The sequence below is a fragment of the Periplaneta americana genome, chromosome 6 (genome assembly GCF_040183065.1).
Source record: "Periplaneta americana isolate PAMFEO1 chromosome 6, P.americana_PAMFEO1_priV1, whole genome shotgun sequence".
In the NCBI taxonomy this organism is placed as follows: Eukaryota; Metazoa; Arthropoda; class Insecta; order Blattodea; family Blattidae; genus Periplaneta; species Periplaneta americana.
This window is the reverse complement of record NC_091122.1, coordinates 56,109,712-56,117,475: the sequence shown is the minus strand read 5'-3', so window position 1 is coordinate 56,117,475 and position 7,764 is coordinate 56,109,712.

Below are 7,764 nucleotides of genomic sequence, written 5' to 3'. Positions count from 1 at the left end.
AAGAAGATAGAAGGAAAACAGAGAAGAAATTGGAGAGAAGAACAGTAGAATGTGGAGAGGAAATAGAGGAGAATATAGAGTGAAATTATAGGATAAAATACAAGGAAATTAGAGAGAAAAATAGGTAGAAGTATAGGTGGATAATAGACGCATAATAGAGTAGAAAATAGAGCAGAAAATAGAGGCAAATAAAGGAGAAAATAGAGGAAAGGCAGATGAGTAAACAGAGGAAAAAATGTCTGAAAAGAGAGAATATAGAGGAAGTAGGTGGAAAACGGAGAGAATATAGTCCACACCTGTGGAGTAACTATCACGCGTCTGGCTGCGAAACCAGGTGGCCCGGGTTCGAATCCTGGTCGGTGCATGTTACCTGGTTGAGGTTTTTTCCGGGGTTTTCCCTCAACCCAATACGAGCAAATCCTGGGTATCTTTCGGTGCTGGACCCCGGACTCATTTCACCGGCATTATCACCTTCATATCATTCAGACGCTAAATAACCTAGATGTTGATACAGCGTCGTAAAATAACCCAATGAAATAAAATAAATAAAGAGAGAATATATAAGAGAATATTCACAGAAAATGTAGAAAAAAAAGAAACGGGAAATATAGAGGATAAAATGAAGGAAAAATGGATGAGATTGTAGACGGAATTAGGGGAGAATGTTGAGAAAAATAGAGGAGAACACGCTGGGAAAATAAAGAAAATATTTATGAGAAAATAAAGGAAAAATAGACGCCAATATGGGGGAAAACAGTTGAGAAAATACAAGGGAAGTAGAGCATAAAATAGAGGGAAAGTAGACGAAAGTTTGAAGGAAATAGAGTAGAAAATAGAGAGAAAATAGGAAGAAAATTGAGGGAAAATATATGAAAATATAAGTGAAAGCAGATGGGGAATAGGAGAGGAAAATAGAGGAAAATATACAAATAAAATGGAGGAGAAAATAAAGAAAAACAAAGAAGACAAGATAGTGTGAAAATAGAGGAAAAATAGAGAGAATATTAGAGGGAAAAATATAAAAGGGCGAAGGAGAATATAGCTGGAAAATGGAGAAGGTAGATGAGAGAATAGAGAGAACAAATAGCGTAAAATAGACCAAAAATAAGGCAGAGGAGAAAATGAGGGAAAATTGAGAGAAAATAGAGGAGAAATTGTCGAATAGAGGAGAAAATAGAAAAAATATATAGGGAAAATAGATGAGACAATAAAGGGAAAAGAGATGAGAAAATAGAGAAGAAAATACATGAGAAATAGAGGAAAATATTGGAAAAAAATATGGGAAATTAGGACAAAAAGGGGAAAAAGAGAGTAGAATGTACGTAGACGAGATAGTAAACGGACAATAGAGGGCAAAATACAGGAAAAATGGAGAATAAAACAGGAGAGAGCTCGAGGACAATATAAAGTGGAAATAAAGGATTAACTAGAAAGAAAAATAGAGGAAAAAATTGAGGGGAATATAGAGAAAATAGGAAAATATAGGCGATAAAATGGAGGGAAAATAGAGGCAAAATAGACGGAACAGAGGTAAAATAGAGAAAATAAAGAGGGTAAATAGAGGAGAAAATGGATGGAAATTTGAAGGAAAATAGCAGATAAAATAAAGGAGAAATTATATTTAAAAATTGCAAGACAATATAGGGAAATAGAAGATAATATGGAGAGAAAATAGGGGATGAAATAGAAAGAAAATACGGGAGAAAATGAAGGCAAAATATAGGCCAAAATAGAGGAGAAATTATGAGGAAATAAAGGACAAAACAGACGGAAAATATAGGGAAAATAGAGGATAAAGTAGAGGGCAAAATGTTATGTTTTATTTAACGACGCTCGCAACTGCAGAGGTTATATCAGCGTCGCCGTATGTGCCGGAATTTTGTCCCGCAGGAGTTCTTTTACATGCCAGTAAATCTACTGACATGAGCATGTCACATTTAAGCACACTTAAATGCCATCGACCTGGCCAGGGATCGAACCCGCAACCTTGGGCATAGAAGGCCAGCGCTATACCAACTTGCCAACCAGGTCGACTAGAGGGCAAATACAGGAGATAATATAGGTAAAATAGAGAAGAAAATGGAGGAAAAATGATGAGAAACTAGAGCAAAAACTAGACTAGTAAAGAGTAAGAACTAGAGGAGAAATTACAGAACATACAGAGGAAGTAGAGGATTAAAATAGAGAGTATATAGGAGAAAATAGATGGAAAATAGAGGGACAATAGAGTAGAAAATACATGATAAAATGGAGGGAAAATGGAGGACAAAATAGATTAGAAAGTAAGCGGAAATGGAGTGAAAATAGATAAGAAAATAGGAGAGTAAATACAGTAGAAAATGGAGGGAAAATGGAGGAGAATATGGAGAGGAAATAGAAGGGAAACTAGATGGAAAATAGAGGTGAAATAGAGAAGAAAATAGAAGGACAATAAGAAGAAATTTTTTAAAAATAGTGTGGAAAGCAGAGTGAAAATACAGGAGAAAATAGAGGGAATGAAGGGGAGAAGATAGAGGTGAATAATAGAGGGAAACTGGAACAGAAAATAGAGATAAAATGGATTAAAGAATTGAGGTTAAATATAGGACAAAATAGAGGAGAAATTAGAAAGAAAATAGAGAAAAAGTTAAGTAAAAATAGCGGACAAAAAGAGCGAAAATAGGGTACAAAATAGAGGAAAAATAATGGGAATGTAGAGGACAAAGTAGAGGGTAACTAAAGAAACAATAAAGGGAAAACAGATGGAAAATAGAGAAGAAATAGAAGATGAAATATACGAAAAATAGACAACGTAGCGGAGAAGATAGAGTAAAAACATAGAGGAAAAAAATTGATGAAAATTGAGGAGAAAATATAGAACAAAATAAAGCAGAAAATATAGGAACAGTAGAGGCGAAATTTGAAAGAACGTACAGGAAAAATATTCGAGAAATAAATGAGAAAGTCCACACCTGTGGAGTAACAGTCAGCGCATCTAGCCGCGAAACTAGGTGGCCCGGGTTCGAATCCGGTTGGGGCAAATTACCTGGTTGAGGTTTTTTTCGGGGTTTTCCCTCAACCCAATACGAGCAAATGCTGGGTAACTTTCGGTGTTGGACCCCGGACTCATTTCACTGGCATTATCACCTTCATATTATTCAGACGCTAAATAACCTAGATGTTGATACAGCGTCGTAAAATAACCCAATAAAATAAAATAAATAAAATATATGAGAGAATAGAGGGAAAGGAGAGAGAAAAGAGTAAAAATAAATTAGATGAAAAGGAGATAAAACGGAGCAGAAAATAGAGGGAAAATAGAGAAGAAAAGAAAATAAAGGTGAAAATAAAGAGGAATATAGTGGGTAAATGGAAGAAAAACAAAGGAAAGAATAGAGGAGAAACTAGAAGATAATATAGTTGGGAAATAGAAGGAAAAAGGGAGAGGAAAATAGATGAGAATATAGAGGACAATCTAGAGGGAAAAATAGAGGAGAAAACTGATAACAAAATAGGAAAAAGTGAGAGAGAATATAGAGGGAAAATGTAGGAGGAAATAGAGGGCGGATAGAAGAGAAAATAGAATGAAAATAGATGAGGATTAGAGGATAAAAGACGAAGGAAAGAATATAAAGAAGAGAAAATTGAGGGATAAATACAGAATAAAAAATAGAAAAAATAAAGGATAAATTAGACACAATATGAAAGAGAATATAGAGGGAAATAGAGGAGAAAGTGGTAAACAAAAGAGAAGAAAATAGAGTGAAAATAGATAAAATAGATGAAAACTGAAGAGTAATATAGAGGGAAAGTAGAGGATGTAAGAGGAGAAAATTGAGGGAAAATAGAGAACAAATATAGGAGAGAGTAGAAGAGAAAATATACGAAAAAATAGAGAACGTAGAGGAAAAAATAGAGGGAAAATGGAGGAGAAACTAGACGAAAATTGAGGCAAGACAGAGGAGAAAATAGAGAGACAACAAGAAAAAATAGAGGTTAAAATGAAGGATTAAATAGAGGGAAAAACAGGAGAAAATGAGGGAATAGAGGAGATAATGGATAGAAAATTGAGGAAAAATGCAAGAGAAAATGGAAGGAAAATAGAAGAGAATATAGGCAAAATCACCGAGAAAAGAAAACAGAAGAGAAAATGGAGATAAAATAGAGGAGAAAATAAAGGAAAAATATAAGAGAAAATAGACGAGTAATTATGGCGGAAATAGAGCAGAAAGCAGAGGAAAAGTATATCGAAAATAGAGGCCAAAATAGAGAGAAAATAATGGAAAAGTAGAGGAGTAAATAGATGAAAATAGAGAGAAAATTGAGGGAACTTGGAGAACAAATTAGAGGGAAAATGGAGAAAATAGACGAATAATAAAGCAGAAACTAGAAGGAAAATAGAGCAAAATTACAAGACAAAATTGATGAGAATATAGACGGAAATTAGAGCAGAAAAAAGAGGGAAAATAGATGGAAAATGGCTTAGGAGATATAAATCAAAATACAGGACAAAATAGAGGAGAAAATATACGAAAAATATAGAACGTAGAGGAGAAATTGAGTGAAAACAGAGGAGAAAGTAGAAAGAAAATGAGGAAAATAAAGGAGAAAATAGAGATAAATTAATACAGAATATAGAGGGAAAATAAAGAAGAAAATCGAGATAAATTAATGGAGAATATAGAGGGAAAATAGAGGGAAAATAGAGAAGAAAGTACACAGAAAATGGAATAGGAACTGGAGAGAAGACAGAGGAAAAATAGAGTATAATGAAAGGAAAAAATAGCGGAGAAAGTAGAACAGAAAATAAAGATAAAATAGAGAACAAAACAGAGGAACTGTAAAGTAGAATAACAGAGGAAAAATAGAACACAAAATAGAGGTAAAATAAATTAGAAAATAGAGGAGAAAATAGAGGGATAATAGAGGAGAAATAGCGGAAAAAAGAGGGAAGTAGAAGAGGAACTAGAAGAAAAATAGGGGAAAAATAGAGGAGAACATAGAGGGAAAATAGAGAGAATATAGAGGAGAAAATAGAGGGAAAATTAATGGAAAATAGCGTAGAAAATACAGAGTAAATTACATAAGAAAACAGAAGAGAAAATATAAGAAAAATAGAGAACTTATAGGAGAAAATAGGAAAAGTAGAGGAGATAATAGAAGGAAAATAGTGGAGAAAATAGAGAGGAAAATAGAAGAGAAAGTATAGGTTGAGTGGAGGAGCAAGTAGATACAAAATATGAGAAAAATAAAGAAGAAATACAGGGGAAATAGGGGAAAATTACAGGGAAAATGGAGGGAAAAGTTAAGGAAAAAAGAAGTGAAAGTAGATATTAAACAGTGGTAAAATAGAGGAAAATTAGGGAAGATCATACAGAAGAAAGTAGTCGGAAAATAGAAGATAAAGTAGAAAAAGGTGGAGGAGAATGTAGATGAAAAATGAAGAAGTTATAGGAGAAAATAGAGGGAAAAATGGGGGGAAAGTAGATCAGAAAATAAAGATAGGCAGAGGATAAAAAGGAAGAAAAATTGAGAGGAAATAGAGGAAACAATAGAGGAGAAAATAGAGGAAGAATAGAGGTATAATAGAAGAGAAAAAAGAGAAAGTAATGGGAAAATAGATGAGAAAATGGAGAGAAAAAGATGTTAAAATAGAGAAGAAAATAGAGGAAAATATAGGAAAAAATAGAGGAAAGTAGAGCAAAAATAGAGGAAAAACAGTAGAAAGTAGGGGAAAAAAGAGATAATAGAGGACAAAATACAGGGAAAATCGAGAATATAAAGAGGATATGGAGGAGAAACTAGAGGAGAAGAAAAAGAGAAAATAGATGGAAAAATCTATGAGAAATTAGGGCCAAAATAGAGGTGAAAATAGAGGAGAAATTAATGAGAAAATAAAGAGAAAACTGAGGGAAAATAGATCGAAAATAGAGGCGAAATTAGAAAGAAAATGGAGGAGCAAATAGAGGAGAAATTAGAAGGAAAATAGAGAGAAGATAGAAGAGAAAGTAGAGAGAATAATATATAGAAGATGAAATAGAGGAAAAATGGAAGAGAAAAGAGATGGAATTAATCTCAAAATCCTAGACAGAGTCAAAGCTAGATACATAGAAAGAACTCTATGCACATCTCAAAGTTTATTCCAACCATACTTAGCCTATATACTAGTTGGCCGGAACAACGTCTTTCATAGAAGACCTGATGCTAACACATAACTTATTGCCAACTCCAGCCAATATAAAGTTCCCAGACGAACAACTCCAGAAAAACTCGGAAATTTTTCCACACTCCAGCCATGACCAGCGAGGAATGGAAAGCAGCCAACTCCGATCTACGCCATCTCTACGCGAGAGGGGCAATACCGTATCTGCACCAGAAAAGGATTTCACCAGGTATCCAGCAACTGTGTGTGTGGAATTTGTAGCCTCCAGTATTCGTCATATCACATATTCGAGTGCACACTAAGAACTCTGCCGATCTCACATTAAGCAAAGGACGAAACCTCATTTTAATCTGTACACATTGTTTAATAAATGTATGGAATTTATTTTAATTTTTATTTATTTCAATTTAGTTTCATTTATTTCATTTCAAATTCAATCATTTAAATTTATTTTATTTTAAATGATTATTCTCCACAAATTTTATAATATATCATAACATTGTACAGCCCCATGTTTGTAAATGTATTTAATTTTAGTGAAAAAATGCAAATTCATGTGAAGAAGAAGACATGCATGTAATAAACCTAACTATGCCGGCTTTCGACTAATTTTTTAATTAACCATACATTTAATATTAGAAAATACATAATGGGTATTTACTTATTTTGATGGACACCAGGGCTGAGGTTTGACAATTTTAATCGGATTTTTTTTTTTAATTTTTTAACGGTTTGTTAGATGAATTAAAATGCGTGTAAAAATTTTCAGTTCAATCGGACTCCTAGTTTCGACGTTAATTTTATTTGAATTATGGAAATTTGTGTTACATCAAAATGTTTCATGCGTATTGTATTTATACACAAGAGTCCTGATTCAAGGCATTATTTTAACGTTGAGAAATTCATTATATCTAGGTTAGTTCAAGTACGGTACAATACATTTGTGAAAATCAGACATTTATTCATATTTTTTAGTTACATAATATATATTTTTTTAGCTTTTAATTTTTTAGATACTTAAGATTTCTCAACATTAGATCTCAGATAATGCATAAGAATGTATGTCCATGTTTGAATTTGGTAAACACTCCACGGGCTCGGGTCAAGCAGAATTTTCATTTCACAGCTCCCGAATATTTACTTAAAACTGTCAATTAAGAGTTAGGCTGTATCACAATAATGACATAAAAAATACACGTTGAAGAAGCTAAAAATAAACAACTAAATACAATAAAATTGTAAATTATCTCAGCCTAGGCTAGTCTATTCTATTCTAAACCACGCTTTGGTTTTCGCTGCCGTCTGGCAACCTCCCAGTGTTAGGAATCTATGATGAGCTCCATTTAAAAAAGTATAACAGGATTTGTCGGTCATAGACTTAAGTCTGTCATCATATGGAATACTGCAATAAATAGTTTATAGTTGTTGTACATATACCATTTTCCTTAGATTCAGTTGAAGTAGCACAAGATAGAATTTCAGGTAGTGTTTACAGATCTTTACAGGGATGTATATAAGAAAGCGGATACTTACAATTCAACATTACACACCTTTCTGCAAATCATAATCATGCACTATAATAAAAAGAAATACTGGAAAGATGTCGGTAATTTCATAGAAGC